The following is a 15,866-nucleotide window of genomic DNA, read 5'->3' as shown; positions in this document are numbered from 1 at the left end:
GCAGGGATTGTGGCTGAATGACACTGGAGGCTGCTGGAGTCCCAGGCAGTTCCTCTTAAAGGGTCGACACATGGACTTACTTAGACTCGCTCCAGTGCTGGGGCAACAGCTTGAAAGGATCCAGGGACAGATGGGGAGGAACTAAATTGTCTGGCATCAAGGCAAAAACTGGGGGGCAGCTTTCTCCCAGACAAAAGTGCTGGCAGTGCTCATTGTTCCTATGCTGAAACCTCCCCAACCACAGAGCTGACTGGCAGGCACCATATCTGAGACTCCATCAACCTGGCCCACACTGTTTGCCCTTCCCTGGTGATCCCCTGAGACTTCTCCCCACCCAAATTGCAGCTCACCCAAACTGATGGCAGTGGCTTTCCACATGAATGGCCTGTCCTGGCTTAGGCTTCAGACTTCCCTAAAATTTCTCAAATAAATAGCAGCTGGACTCAGTGTACCCCATACCTCTCTATAAGTGGCCCCAACCCAGTACTGGCAGCAGTTTGCCAAGTTTTCAGCTTGGCCTCTCCTAGGCACCTCCAAGCCCAACACACATAGCAGCTATCTGCAGATCACTCTGTAGCTCGTGTCAGGTGGTCCCATAGGCAAGGCCCAGGCAGTGGCTGACTTTGTACCTCCAGGGAGGCCCCACAGCCAGTGCACCCGGTGGATAACTTCAGACACGTCGGATAACAACTCTACCACATCCACAAGCCACACACTCAAGGGGCAGACTCAATGAGCACCAAAGCCCCACTGAAGCAAGTCCTGCTCCATAGGGGTGCCTCCTGCACAAAAACTCTTCCACTGTAGTCGAAGCTGGTCCTCACAGCCAATTGGCCTGGGGGTCAATTTCTCCCAGTGATGCCAATAGCAATCAAGGCTCAACTACAATAGGATAGTGCACACAGCCCACACAGGAGCACACCTAGATTGCCTAGCTCAGGTGACTGGGGAGGCTGAGCCACTGGGCCCTACAGGGCACCTACTACACAAGGCCCCTCTACTAATTTCAAGAGCCATAGCAACTCTACCTGATACATAGAAACAAATACAGGGAAGCAGCCAAAATGTGGAGACAAAGAAACATGTTGCAGATGAAAGAACAAATCTTCAGAAAAAGAACTAAATGAAATGGAAGCAAGCTAACTACCAGATACAAAGTTCAAAACAATGGTTATAAGTATGCTCAAGGAACTTAGTGAGAATTTCAAGGAAATTAGTAAGACCATCAACAACACAAAAAAGGACCAGGCAGAAATGAAGGATTCACTAACTGAAATGAAGAATAATTTACAGGGAATCGACAGTAGAGTAGAGGATGCTGAGAATCAAAAGAGTGTTTTGGAATAAGAGGAAGCAAAAACAAACAAACAAAAAAACACACACCCAATAAGGACATCAAAAAGAAAAAAGAATCCAAAAATATGAAGATAGTGTAAGGTCTGCAAGGGAGGGCAGTTGGGGGCGATCAAGCCTGCAGGGGAGGGCAGTTAGGGGTGACCAGGCCAGCAGAGGAGGGAAGTTGGGGGCAACTGGGCCTGCAGGGAAGGGCAGTTGGGGGGGACCCAGGCCTGCAGGGGAGGGCAGTTAGGGGTGACCAGGCTGGCAGGGGAGCAGTTAGGCATCAATCAGGCTGGCAGGGGAGTGGTTAGGGGTGATCAGGCTGGCAGGCAGAAGCGGTTAGGGGCAATCAGGAAGGCAGGCAGGTAAGCAGTTGGGAGCCAGCAGTCCTGGATCAAGGGGTCCCACATTGGAGAGGGTACAGGCTGGGCTGAGGGACGAATTTCATGCGCCGGGCCTCTAGTATTACAATAATTATGATGGTGTCAGATGGTTACTGGAAAAATCAGGGTGAACACTTTGTAAAGTATGTGACTGTCTAACTACTAAGCTGTACACCTGAAACTAATACAAAATAATGTTAAAGGCAAACTGTAATTAAAATAAAAAAAAAAAGAGAAGTTAAAAAATGTCTCTGTAAGTTTTGCCATCCACACACTCCGTAGATGAGTTCATCCAATGTGTTCATTCAAGGTTGGCTGTGTTAAAAAGGGACAGACTCAGGGAGGAGACTAATTCCAAGAGGCTCCTTAGAGAATTATGTCAACACAGGAGTCCCTGAGAAATCTGGAGCCTCTGAACAGTGAAGACAGCGGGGAAGGCAAGGAACAGAAAGAATGGATAACATATTCTTTTTTTCCATTCATAATTTTCTAGTAAACCCTATTCTTAACATTTTTATGAACCCTTAGAAAAATGAAGTATAACACACATACAGAAAAAAGATAAAACGTAAGTGTAAAGGTCAAGGATTTATCATTAAATGACCACCTGGTCAAAAAAATGGAAATTACCAGCACCCAACACTCCTCTTGGCTCCCTTCTTTCCAGAGCCAACCAGTGTAACTTCTCATCTGTAGCCTTTCCCAGGTTGGAATGATTATATGTACAGTAACCAGGTATGCATTCCTTAATATCCGGGCTATCTCTCTCCTGATACATTTCTGACATTCAACCATGTTGCTGTGTTTATTGTCTCCATTCTGTTTTGTTTTGTTTGTTTTTAGTACTCCATTGTAGTAATAGGTGATGATTTACCCACTCTCCTGTTGATGGGGACATTCGGCTTGATCATTTTAGTGTGTGTCATGGTGCACATGGACATACGTTTCTTTTATATATATTGCTAGAAATGTTCATATCCATCACTACCTGCTATTTAAAATTTAAGGTTGAAAAGGACTGTTGGAAGAGACCTTAAAAGAAAAGTAATTTGATTTTTATTTTGTTTTGTTAATCCTCACCCAAGGATATTTCCTTCCCTGCACATTGATTTTTAGGGAGAGTAGAAGGGAAGGAGGATAAGGGGTGGGGAGGGGAGAGAGGGAGAGGGAGGGAGGGAGAGAGAGAGAGAGAGAGAGAGAGAGAGAGAGAGAGAGAGAGAGAGAAACACTAATGTGAGAGAGACACATTGGCTGGCTGACTTCCACTCCCGTCCTGACCAACGTGCAACACAAGCACATGCCCTTGACCAGGAATCCAAGGGCTCACGCTGTAACCAACTAACCACTTAGCCACACCGGCCAAGGCAGTAATTTAGGCTCCTGAAAAACACTTGTGGCTGGGAGATTCCAAGATCTCACCTTGCCAGATCTTGACAGTGGACAAAGGTTGTAAGAGTAAGAACAGTAAGACATCAGCGTCTCTGTGCTGGAGAAAGTGCTGGACTGGAATGCAGGAGGCCTAAGATGCTGTTGTCTCATTAATAGGTAGGCCTATGATCCTGGGCACAAATCCTCTTTCAGTATCCGTAATAACTTAATGACCCTTCCTGTTCTCTCCCTCTCTTATTGAATATCTTCTGTTTACAGCTTCAACTTACTTATGTCTTTGTGGGTCAGACAGACAACTGACTCATGTGTGTACACCGGATATAATAAGTGCTGTGATGGAAAGGAGAGGATAACAGGATGGCAGCTCATTAGCAAAGATGCTCAATGAGTCCTCCATGAAGAGGTGGCGTTTGAGCAGAGCCCTGCGTGGAGGGAGCCCCATGGCTCAATGGGGAGGAGCAGTACGTGCTTCATTCCTCTGCAGTCACCTGGGGGATGTGTGTGAGGACAGCAAGAGGTGAGGTTGGCCCATGAGGAGCAAGTGGGACAGTGATAGGAAACAAGGTCTTAAAGGTACTGGGAGGGCAGGTCAGGCAGGGCCATTCCAGCCACCACAGGACTTTGGATTTTATTCTACATGTGACAGGAAATAACTGCAGCTAAGGGGGCTGGGGAGTCACAGGATTTGATTTCTGATGCTATAACATTATGATAAGTAAACACTGTGTATTGAATGCTTACTGCGTTCCACACACTGTGCTCAGGATTTCCATGGTTTATCACATTGAGGACTGAGAAGTTGCAGAAGGTTTGTAAAGCTTAATGGGATCATTGAGCCTCTGTCTCAAACGTTGGTCTTTCTCTTCTCCCAACCTCCACCTCTCTGTTTCAGGTGAACATAGACAAGTGATGACCTTTTCGGACAGTCTAGCAAATTCTTTTTGTTCTTATTATTCTCACAAAAAGCGAAGGATAATTTGGGTTGGGAAAGATTAGTAAGTCATTCTCCCTGGACTTCAGGAGCCTCTATTAGATTTTTTACTACTCACTATAATTAATTCTTTCTCCATGTGGGAGTACTATAATAGTAACATGCACAAAATTCTCTCTTTCCAATTCACTTTTGAATTGGCTGTTTCATTATAATTTATGTGAATTGGCTTAGTTTTCTTCAAGCTTGGAGAAAACACACAAAAATCTTAAGTTTTATGGTACAGATAATTACTTATTAATGTTAACAGTGCACTTAAAAACTTTTACTTGATGTATTATTATGTACTTTTTGTTAGAGAATGACTTATTCATTGCATCCATTTGAGCCATTTTCAGGATTGAATGTTTAATCATATAGATGAAGATTGTTGGTTATAGGCTTTTGCTAACTGATAATCAGTAAACATAACATGGGTTCATGTGTGAAGAAGAAGCTTGATGGTGTTTAGAAAACTAATGGGCACAAGAATGAATGCAAGAAGTAGAGCACATAGAGTAACAGCGCACTCCTAACACCCTATGCACCCCTACATTCATTGTAGCATCATTTATATAGCCGAGCTGTGGATGTAACCCAATTGCTCATCGATAGACCAGTGGATAAAAAGCTGTGATGGAATATTAGCATTAGCATTAAAAAGAATGAAATCTTCTGCACCATCATGAACTGATCTAGAGCAAGCATGTCAAACTCAAAGGCTAATGTGGGCCAAATAAACAAGGTTTAAGTTTATGTGCTCTGCAAAAAAACAAAAGCTTCAATTTTCATAGAAACATAGGTTTATTTCGATAGAGACATGCTGAATACAAAGGGCTGAAATAAATGAGTAATCGTTAACATAAAATAATAGAACATTTTAATAAAAATTAATATTTTTTTCTTAAACATTAACTTACCAGACACTGAATAACTGCACAAATTAATAAATATAATGCAAATAAACCTATTTTTCTTGTTCTCCGAAAGCGAAATATTTCCTGTTGCGCACACCAAACAAGTCAGTCCAAGACTAATGACGTGGCAATCGGCTGCTAAAATATTCGCTGCCAGTATTAGTGGAGAGAAATGGTGCACCTGCACATAAGACGTGTAAGGGAAATGAATGCAACGCAATTATAGTAATCAGTCATTAGTGAACGTTGTAGTTCGTTATTAATAACTAGAGGTCTAATGCACGAAATTCGTGCAAGGGGCTTGGCTCTCACAGCCCCGGCTTTGTTCAGAAGGTTGTGCAGATGGTCATTCTGCTGTTCGGTCTAATTAGCATATTACCTCTTTATTATATAGGATTATGTATAACAGGATATTGTAAAAATTAAGTTACAAAATTTTTATTAAAATTTTTATTTATTTATTGTTTAAAGTATTACAAATAGTAGTACATATGTCTCCTTTTTTTCCCCAATTGACCTTCCCCCAGCCTCCCCTACCTTCCCAGCACATGCCCTCACCCCCCTCCCAGTGTCTTACATCCATTGGTTATGCTTATATGCATGCATACAAGTCCTTTGGTTGATCTCTTACCTCTACCCATAACCCGCCCCAGCCTTCCCGCTGTAGTTTGACAGTCTGTTCGATGCTTCTCTGCCTCTGTATCTATTTTTGTTCATCATAATACTCTGATTTATAATGTTTTATAATGTTTTTTATTACTGGCTTATTTCACTTAACATAATGCTCTCCGGTTCCATCCATGCTGTTGCAAATGGTAAGAATTCCTTCTTTTTTATAGTAGCATAGTACTCCATTGTATAGATGTACCACTGTTTTTTAATCCACTCATCGGCTGATGGGCATTTAGGCTGTTTCCAAATCTTAGCTATTGTAAATTGTGCTGCTATGAACATAGGGGTGCATATATCCTTTCTGATTGGTGTTTCTGTTTTCTTGGGATTTATTCTTAGAAGTGGTATAATTGGGTCAAATGGGAGTTCCATTTTTAATTTTTTTAAGGAAATGCCATACTGTTTTTCACAGTGGCTGCACCAGTTTGCATTCCCACCAGCTAAGATTTGGAAGCAGTGCCCATCAGCAGATGAGTGGATTAAAAAACTGTGGTACATCTACACAATGGAATACTATACCGCTATAAAAAAGAAGGAAGTTTTACCATTTGCAACAGCATGGATGGAACTGGAGAGCATTATGCTAAGCAAAATAAGCCAGTCAGAGAAAGACAAATACCACGTGATCTCACTCATATGTGGGATATATAATGATCAACATAGTTTGATGAACAAGAATAGATCCAGAGACAAATGGCAGGGGAGCGGGTGGCTAGAGAGCAATCAAAGGACTTGTATGCACGCATATTAGCATAACCAATGGTCACAGACACTGGGGTGGCGGGAGCTTGCCCGGGGTGGGAATGGCTGGGGCGGGGGGTGGGGGTGTCAAACAGGGAAAAAGGAGACATATGTAAAACTTTAGATAATAAATGAAGAAGAAGAAGGAGAAGGAGGAGGAGGGGAAATAGGATCAAAATATATATATATAAAAAAACAACAACAACCACAAAACAGTGATGAGATAGTAAAAAAAAAAAGAAGAAGTTTGAAACAACAATCAGAAAGAATATATGCACCCCTATGTTCATAGCAGCACAATTTACAATAGCTAAGATCTGGAAACAGCCCAAGTGCCCATCAGTAAATGAGAAATAAAAAAAACTGTGGTACATCTACACAATGGAATTCTATGCGACTGTAAAAAAGGAGCTCTGCCCTAGCTGGTTTGGCTCAGTGGATAGAGCATCAGGTTCAATTCCGGTCAAGGGCACATGCCTGGATTGTGGGCTCTATCCCCAGTAGAGGGCTTGCAGGAGGCAGCCAATCAATGATTCTCTCTCATCATTGATGTTTCTACCTCTCTCTCCCTCTCCCTTCCTCTAAGAAATCAATTAAAATATATTTTTTTAAAAAAGAAGAAGGAGCTCTTACCCTTTGAGACAGCATGGAGGGACCTGGAGAGAATTATGCTAAGCGAAATAAGCCAGTCAGAGAAAGACAAGCATCACATGATCTCACTTATACGTGGAATCTAATGAACAGAATAAACTGATGAACAAAATAGATCTCGGGGCGGGGGAGGGGGGGCAGAAAGAGATTAACCAAAGAACTTGTATGTATATATGCATAGCCCATAGACACAGACAATAGCATGGGGAAGGCCTGGTGGTGGAAAAAGGGGAGGGGAATGGGGAACATCTCTAATACTGTCAAGAATAAAATAAAATAAAAAAGATTCCCCTGACCCAGTGAAAGCAGTGTGGGTGTGTTCCCTCTGTACCTGTTCTCTGGAAATATATGTCCAAGACTGACATTATTTCTATCTTAACTATTTAGTAGAATTCAGAGCAAGGTGATGTCTCACCCCCTGCTAGGGACACTAGCACATATGAGCCACCTTCCTGGCTTCCCTGCCAACTTTTGTCCCAGCCTTTAAAACTTCTCTTCCCAATGTCCTCGTGACAGTCACTTTTCCTTCTCCTCCACTAGATGCTGCTCTGAACACACCCAAGACAACCACCGTTCCTGATTCCTGGGTCGCAGTGTGGACGAGACACAGCTGATGTGGTCAGTACTTCTTGTTGTCCAGAAGGTGAACAGAGACCTGAGTGTTTACCAGGGTTCAATGACATTATGGTGACAACATAACTCCAATAGTTATAACTTGTCAAGTACTCAGCATGTGCCAGGCTTTTTCACAGATTAGCTCCTTGAACTCCCACAGGACCCTTCCTGCGCCAAGAGGAAACTGAGTCTCAGAGAGATGATGTGACATCCAGAGTCACACAGCACAGACCTGGAACAGGCTATTATTTGACAAAGTCCAAATGCCAGCGACATAATATTGTCCTGTTGCCCATAGCAGTTGCTAGTTAATGAGCTCCTACTATGTGCTGGGCACAGTGTGAGGCTTGGAGAATACATAGATGAATAGGACAGACCCATTCTGTGGGCAGTTTATCATGTGTCTGCTCCCCTGGGAACCTTGAAGGCAGTGCCCACGTGTTCCAAGCACCTAGCCCAGAGCTTGGCACCGAGCATGACCTCACTTAATGCTGCTGAATAAGTGAACGAACTGCTACAGGTTATACACCAAGCACTTAAGATGACTGCAGCTAAAATACCTTATTCTTAGACTGAAAACAAAAATTTAGTGATCCTTTCAGTATGTAATGCAGGCCAATCTTCCATACGGAAATCTTTCATCTGACCTCAGACTCATCCAAAAATCAGTTCCAGATTTACTGTGGATGTAATTATGCAAGGGAGAACAATAAACTTTTAGAATAAAAGAAAGGAGAATGTTTTCATGATGTTGGAGGTAGGTAAAGATTACATAACTAGGATAAATTGTGCTAATCATGAAGGAAAAAAATCAACTATTTTAAAATGAAGAACTTCTGTTCATCAATAGGCACAACTAAGAGAATGAAAAGATAAGCCATGTAGTGGAAAAGGCTTTTTGCATACACATATCAAGAGAGAAAGAGAGAGGGAGAGAGAGAGAGAGAGAGAGAGAGAGAGAGAGAGAGAGAGAGAGAGAGAATATGGGCAAAAGATGTGAATAGACTTTTCACAAAAGAGGATATATTCCTTGCTAAAACTCAAATACATATATGTTCCACCCCATTAGTTTTCAGTGAAATGCAATTTGACAACCCAACGTGATACTACTGCACATCACCAGGATACCTAAAATGAAAGAGGCCAACGGGCCAGTGCTGCTGGGGGTGTGGAGGCACTGGAACTCCATTCAGTTCTAATGGCTGAATAAGTTGATACAACGCTCTGGACAACTATGTTCATATCTCCTAAAACTGAATACATTCAAACCTTGGAACTCTGCAGTTTTCCCTCTATGAAGTCCCAACACAGTTCGCATACGCACACAAAATGTACTGTTCATAGCACCACTATTCCTAAAAGCCCAGACGTAAAACTATCCAAATGCCCATCAATGGCCAACTGGATAAAGTGAGGCATATTCACACAGTGGGTACCACACAGCACTGAGGATGAGCAAAATAACCTGCACGCAACCATGTGGACGAATCTCACAAACAGAGAGCAAACAAAATCAACATCAAGGAGTACCACGGTTTGCCAGATACAGTAGTTCCCCCTTAACCACAGGGATACTTTCCAAGACCCCCAGTGGATCCTGAAACTGTGGATAGTACTGAACACTATATAGACCATGTTTTCCCTACACATACATACCTATGATGAAGTTTAAGGTTTCTCTTTGGCATATCTGAATTGCCAGCATCACTACTCTTGAACTTTGGGGCCATTATTAAGTAAAATAAGGGTTACTGAACACAAGCACTGCAAATCACGACCATCCATCTGATTACCCAGATGACTACTAAGTGACAAATGGGCAGGTGGCATATACAGTGTGAATATACTGGACAAAGGGATGAGTCTCATTCTGGGCAGTACAGAGAAGGACGGTGCAAGTATTTCTGGAATTTTCCATTTAATATTTTTGGATCACAATTGACTGTAGGTAACTAAAACCTCAAAAAGCAGAACTATGGATAAGGTGGTGGGAACTATTGTAATGTGATAAGCAAGTTACACACATCATCTCTTTCAGTCATCACAAGACCCTGAGTTGCTATAATTATCCCATTTTACAAATGATGAGACTGAGGCCTTAGATCCTGTGTCTACATTTACATGGAGCAGACAATGCACTCAAGTACATGTCTGTGGGAGTAAAGTGATGCCTCTCCAGCACAGGGACATCTGCTGGACTCACCCCCTGTGGCCGTGGCTGCTTTATCTTAGTCTTTGTAATTATCATCATTTGTATTCCTAAGTCTGGTATCTCTATCATGTCCCCTTCTTCCTCCTCCAACAAGGGGGAAGAGAGGAATGCATCCTCCACAAAGTCCAAAGTCTTGGGATCCCAATTTGCCCTGACCATGACTGCCTGGAGCACGTGTCACGGCAATCTCTTTCCTTCCCGTTTGCGCTACCCTGCAGCCTACGGTTTCTACCTTCTCATTACTTTTCTCCAGACGTTGCGAGAGCCCTTCAGCAGTAACCACCTGTACCAGCTGTGCTTCACTTTCTAACCGAAGGTCCTCTTCCAAATGGCAGTTTGTAGTGGCCAGCGCTAGTGCCTCTTCCCAAGAGGGCTCCAGCTACTGCTGCCACTGTGGCCTTCACATCTTTCTCTCCCTTATCTTCAGCCTCTCCCATAACCTTGCTACCCTGGCAGGTGTTTTCAGGGTGTCCCCAAACTCATGCACTGGTCCCCAAGCCTTCAATGCTTGTGCCAACTGGGAAAAGTGGGACTAAGCCAACAGGATAGCTTAATCTCAAGAATCACATAATCTTTTTTTAAAAAATATATTTCTTTATTGATTTCAGAGAGGAAGGGAGAGGAGAGAGAGATAGAAACATCAATGATGAGAGAGAATTATTGATGGGCCTCCTCCTGCATACCCCCCACTGGGGATCGAGCCCACAACCCAGGCATGTGCCCTTGGCCAGAATTGAACCTGGGACCCTTCAGTCCGCAGGCCGATGCTCTATCCACTAAGCCAAGCTGGCTAGGGCAAAAATCACATAATCTTGAACAGGATCCCATACATTGTGAATTTCCCACTAGGGTCAGAAGTGCAAGGATTCCTGAAAGCCTGTCCTGTTCCCATGGCCCCTTTTTGGGTGGAACACACTGGGAAATGTTGCCCCATCTGCATGCTCTTCCTGGTATCTCTCCTCCCAGATTTAAAGTTGTATGTTTTGTGTGTGTGTGTGTGTGTGTGTGTGTTTTGTTTGTTTGTTTTTTTGTCTTTTTGGCCCCATCAATCAGCCTTGAATCAGCTCCCAGATTCTCAGAGCCCCATCTGCAGCACAGCAAACATCAATAGTACAATTTTTCAGGGGACAGGATCTTGGACTTCACTTTGCATTATGTAGCACTTGCCTGGCCACTGTTGAGTACCACACTGTTGTCTGTGTCTATGTGTTATATAAATACTAGTGACCCGGTGCATGAAATTCGTGCACATTAAAAGGGAATTAATTAGAGGAAATATTTCAATATTGCTATTTGCCCTTTCTCTATAATAGAAGTGTCAGAGATAAAAGAAAATTAGTAAAATGTATATGAAAATCTTCCTCCTGTCAGAGTCTGGGGCACACCATGGGAACCAGAGTCAAGTCCTTGCCAATCCACATGTGCCTCAAAATTGTGCGAGACCCAGACCCAGCCAGCACCATCCCCATCAAGCCCTGCCAGGTGGGGGGCACAGCCTCAGGTCCCCTGGCCTGGTGCTGGGGCGGGGGGGGGGGGGCACGCCTTGAGGTCCCCCATCAAGCTGCGCAGGTGGGGGGTGCAACCTGAGGTCCCCCAGCCTGGCGCTGGGGTAGGGGTTGCAGCCTGAGGTCCCCCGTCAAGCCTTGCTGGATGGGGGGTGCGGCCTGAGGTCCCTCAGCCTGGCGCTGGGGCAGGGGGCGTGGCCTGAGGTCCCCTGTCAATCCCCACCAGGTGGGGAGCGCAGCCTCAGGTCCCCTGCCCCAGCCCAGCAGCACGCAGCCTCAGGTCCCTGCTGATTGCCAGTGGGGGCTGCTCCACCCTCTGCCTGCCCTCCCTTCCATCCAGGCCTCTTCAGGCCCAGTCTGTTTTGTTTCCATCTCTCCATCCCAGTCTCTCCCAGCAATTGTTCGTTGATTTATTGATGATAGCCATTCTGGTAGGTGTGAGTTGAAATCTCATATCTCAATTTGTATCACTCTGATGATTAGTGATTTTGAGCATTTATTCCTATGTCAAGATTACTGTGGGTATTTGGGGTCTTTTGTAGTTCCATATACATTTTAGGATTATTAGGATACATATCATTGGTATTTTGACAGAAATTGCAATCTATACATTGCTTTGGGTAGTTTGGACAGTTTTTAAAAATGTATTTTATTGATTTCAGAGATGAAGTTGGGGAGAGAGAGAGAGAGCAAGAGATTAATGATGAGAGAGAATCATCGATTTATTGCCTCCTGCACACCCCACACGGGGATCAAACCATGACCACTTGGGCCATGCCAGCTGTGCCAGTTTGGACACTTTAATGATACGAATTCTTTCTTCCATGGATACGGTATATGCAGCCATTTATTTGGATCTTCAGTTTTTTCTTAAGTATCTTACAGTTTTCTGAGTACAGTTCTTTTACCTCCTTGATTAAATTTATTTATAGGTATTTTATTTATGTAATTGTAAGTGGGATTGTTTTCTTAGTTTCCCTTTCTGATAGTTCATTATTGGTGTATAAAAATGTGACCAATTTCTGAATATTTATTTTATATTCTGCTACTTTATTGAATTCATTTATCAATTCTAGTAGTTTGTGGTGGAATCTTGAGGATTCTCTATATACAATATCATATCATCTGCAAACAATGACAGTTTTGCTTTTTCCTTTGCAATTTGGATGCCTTTTATTTCTTCTTGTCTGATTTTGTGGCTAGGACTGGGCTCAATGGTGATTTTCAGCCAAGATTGGGCTCAACGGTGATTTTCAGTCATAAAGGCTGTGCTAGGGAAGTGAGTAGTGAAAAGCCACATTAAAAATATGCAGTCAACACCATCTGTGGTCTAATAAATTTCAACCAATATGCAACCAGTAGTATATTGAATGAGTGGTGAAAGTTGTGAAAGGCATCCTGTCCTGTTCCTGATCTTAAAGGAAATGCTTTTCATTTTTTCTTGTTCAGTATGAGGTTAGCTGCTGGTTTATCATATGTGGCCTTTATTATGTTGAGATATGTTCCCTCTATTCCCACTTTGCTGAGAGTTTTATTACAAATGGGATGAGTGCTGGATTTTTTTTCAAATGTTTTTTTCTGCACCTATTGATATGATCATATCCTTTATTTTGTTTGTATCACATTAATTGATTTGCAGTTACTGTACCAACCTTGCTTCCCAGGAATAAATCCCACTTAAGCATGGTGTATGACATTTTTAATGTATTTCTTAATTTGGTTTCCTTTGTTTTATTGAGGATTTTTATATCTATGTTCATCAGGGATATTGGCCTATAATTTTCTTTCTTTGTAGAATATCTGGTTTTAGAATTAGGATCGTGCTGGTCTCCTAAAATGAGCTTAGGAGTTGTTGGAATAGTTGAGAAGGATAGGTGTGAGTTCTGTGAATGATAAAATTTACCTGTGAAGCCATCCAGTCCAGGACTTTGTTGGGAGTTATTTGTTTTTTTTAATTACTGCTTCAATTTCATTTGTTGTAATTGGTCTATTCAGATTTTCTGTTATTTGCTTTTTTAAAAAATAGATTTTTATTGACTTCAGAGAAGAAGAGAGAGAGATATAGAAACATCACTGATGAAAGAGAATCATTGATTGGCTGCCTCCTACATGCCCCACACTGGGGATCAAGCCCACAAGCTGGGCATGTTCCCTGACCAGAATCGAATTGTGACCTCCTGGTTCACAGGTCGACGCTCAACCACTGAGCCACACTAGTCAAGCGATTTTCTTTCTTTCTTTCTTTTTTTTGATTCAGTTTTGGGAGATTGTGCGTTTCTAGGAATTTATCCATGTTTTCTAAATTGTTCAGTTTGTTGGCATATAGTTGTTCATAGCAACTCTCAGTTTTTGAAACCAACGGACAGCTGCCCAATCATGGTGGAAATTCTCCTTTTTTTTTTTTTTTTTTAAATTTCTTTATTGATTAAGGTGTCACATATTTGTCCTCATCCCCCCATTCCCATCCCACACCCCTCCCCTTGGATGCCCCAACCCTCTGTTGAACTTAAGCATTGGTTAGGCTCATATGCATGCACACAAGACCTTTGGTTGATCTCTCCCCCCTCCCCCCACCCTCCCCTACCCTCCCTCTGAGGCCCGATAGTCCGATCGATGCCTCCTTGTTTCTGGTTCTATTCTTGTTCATCAGTCTATGTTGTTCATCATTTCCCCTAGATGAGCGAAATCATGTGTCACTAGAGATATACTTATAAGAATTGAATGTGCGACGAGCAATAATAGTTGTGCTGACAGGCAAATGAATCACTCTGTAGTGAGTTTCTTTCTGGACCAACAGTTCTTTTGAGACCCAATATCAATGTCCACCAGTTCGCTATGAGTACATGTCGGCACTGACCCCTCAGCTCTGGATGGTGGAAAAATGGTGGTAATGCAGGTCCGACTCCCTCTGGTTTGGTCTCGGCCGGACCCAGGGGCACTGATTCACCCGGATCCAGGGGCCCACGGCCTCACCCGGACCCGGGGCCAGGCTCACCCGGATCCAGGGGCACACGGCCTCACCCGGACCCGGGGCCAGGCTCACCCGGATCCAGGGACCCACGGCCTCACCCGGACCCGGGGCCAGGCTCACCCGGATCCAGGGGCCCGCGGCCTCACCCGGACCCGGGGCCAGGCTCACCCGGATCCAGGGGCCCGCGGCCCCCACCGGACCCGGGGCCAGGCCCACCCGGATCCAGGGGCCCGCAGCCCCACCCGGACCTGGGGCCAGGCTCACCCGGATAAAGGGGCCCGTGGCCCCACCCGGACCCGGGGCCAGGCCCACCCGGATCCAGGGGCCCGCGGCCCCACCCGGACCCGGGGCCAGGCCCACCCGGATCCAGGGGCCCGCGGCCTCACCCGGACCCGGGACCCAGGCCCACCCGGATCCAGGGGCCCGCGGCCTCGCCCGGACCCGGGGCCCAGGCTCACCCGGATCCAGGGGCCCGCGGCCTCGCCCGGACCCGGGGCCCAGGCTCACCCGGATCCAGGGGCCCGCGGCCTCGCCCGGACCCGGGGCCCAGGCTCACCCGGATCCAGGGGCCCGCGGCCTCGCCCGGACCCGGGGCCCAGGCTCACCCGGATCCAGGGGCCCGCGGCCTCGCCCGGACCCGGGGCCCAGGCTCACCCGGATCCAGGGGCCCGCGGCCTCGCCCGGACCCGGGGCCCAGGCTCACCCGGATCCAGGGGCCCGCGGCCTCGCCCGGACCCGGGGCCCAGGCTCACCCGGATCCAGGGGCCCGCGGCCTCGCCCGGACCCGGGACCCAGGCTCACCCGGATCCAGGGGCCCGCGGCCTCACCCGGACCCGGGACCCAGGCTCACCCGGATCCAGGGGCCCGCGGCCTCACCCGGACCCGGGACCCAGGCTCACCCGGATCCAGGGGCGCACGGCCTCGCCCAGACCCAGGATTCAGCCTCACCCGGACCCAGGGGCGCATGGCCTCGCCCGGACCCAGGGGCACGTGGCCTCACCCGGACCCGGGGCCCAGCCTCACCCTGACCCAGTTCCCAGCCTCACCCGGACCCAGGGGCACACGGCTTCACCCGGATCCAGGACCCAGCGGAGTTTCGTCTTCTTGATCCCAATTCCTGTTGGTCAATTCCCTCTCAGCAATTCCTTCGGCCATTTTCTCAGAGTTCCAGGGCAGCCACCGCAGAACTCGTTGGGCGGCGGGCTCGGCGAAGCTCCGGTGTGCCCGGTGCGCAGCGGCGGGCTGTCCGGGATGGCTGCGTCGGCCCTTGGGTCTGCAGCGGTGGCCGGTCGCCGAGCGTGCGCACCTGGCCGCTTCCGGGGCGTTGAGATTCTTGAAGGACTCGGAGGTCGGCAAGCGCGTAGTCTCCCGCCCCATGTCTCCCAGGGGCTCGTCTGTCCGTGCTCGGCAGCGAGTGAAGCCTTCCCCTCAGCCGGAGACCGCTGGGGGAACTGCGCCGAGCACGTTCCAGGCCGCCATTGTGTCGCCTGAGCCGTAGTTTT

The 15,866-nt window shown here is 46.2% G+C and overlaps 1 pseudogene across 1 annotated transcript in view; it reads left to right on the top strand.

The window, feature by feature from the left end:
- Positions 1 to 10,198, top strand: part of LOC307110213 (protein FAM118B-like) — a 28,182-nt pseudogene extending 17,984 nt beyond the window's left edge. The window contains exon 5 of the transcript in view: positions 10,107 to 10,198. The product of the transcript in view is annotated as a protein FAM118B-like (transcript). The remainder of the gene's footprint in view (positions 1 to 10,106) is intronic.
- Positions 10,199 to 15,866: the final 5,668 nt, after the last annotated feature.

The sequence above is a fragment of the Cnephaeus nilssonii genome (genome assembly GCF_951640355.1).
Source record: "Cnephaeus nilssonii genome assembly, chromosome: 13".
NCBI classification, from domain to species: domain Eukaryota; kingdom Metazoa; phylum Chordata; class Mammalia; order Chiroptera; family Vespertilionidae; genus Cnephaeus; species Cnephaeus nilssonii.
The sequence above is the reverse complement of the archived record's forward strand: the minus strand, read 5'-3'. Positions and strand labels throughout refer to the sequence as shown.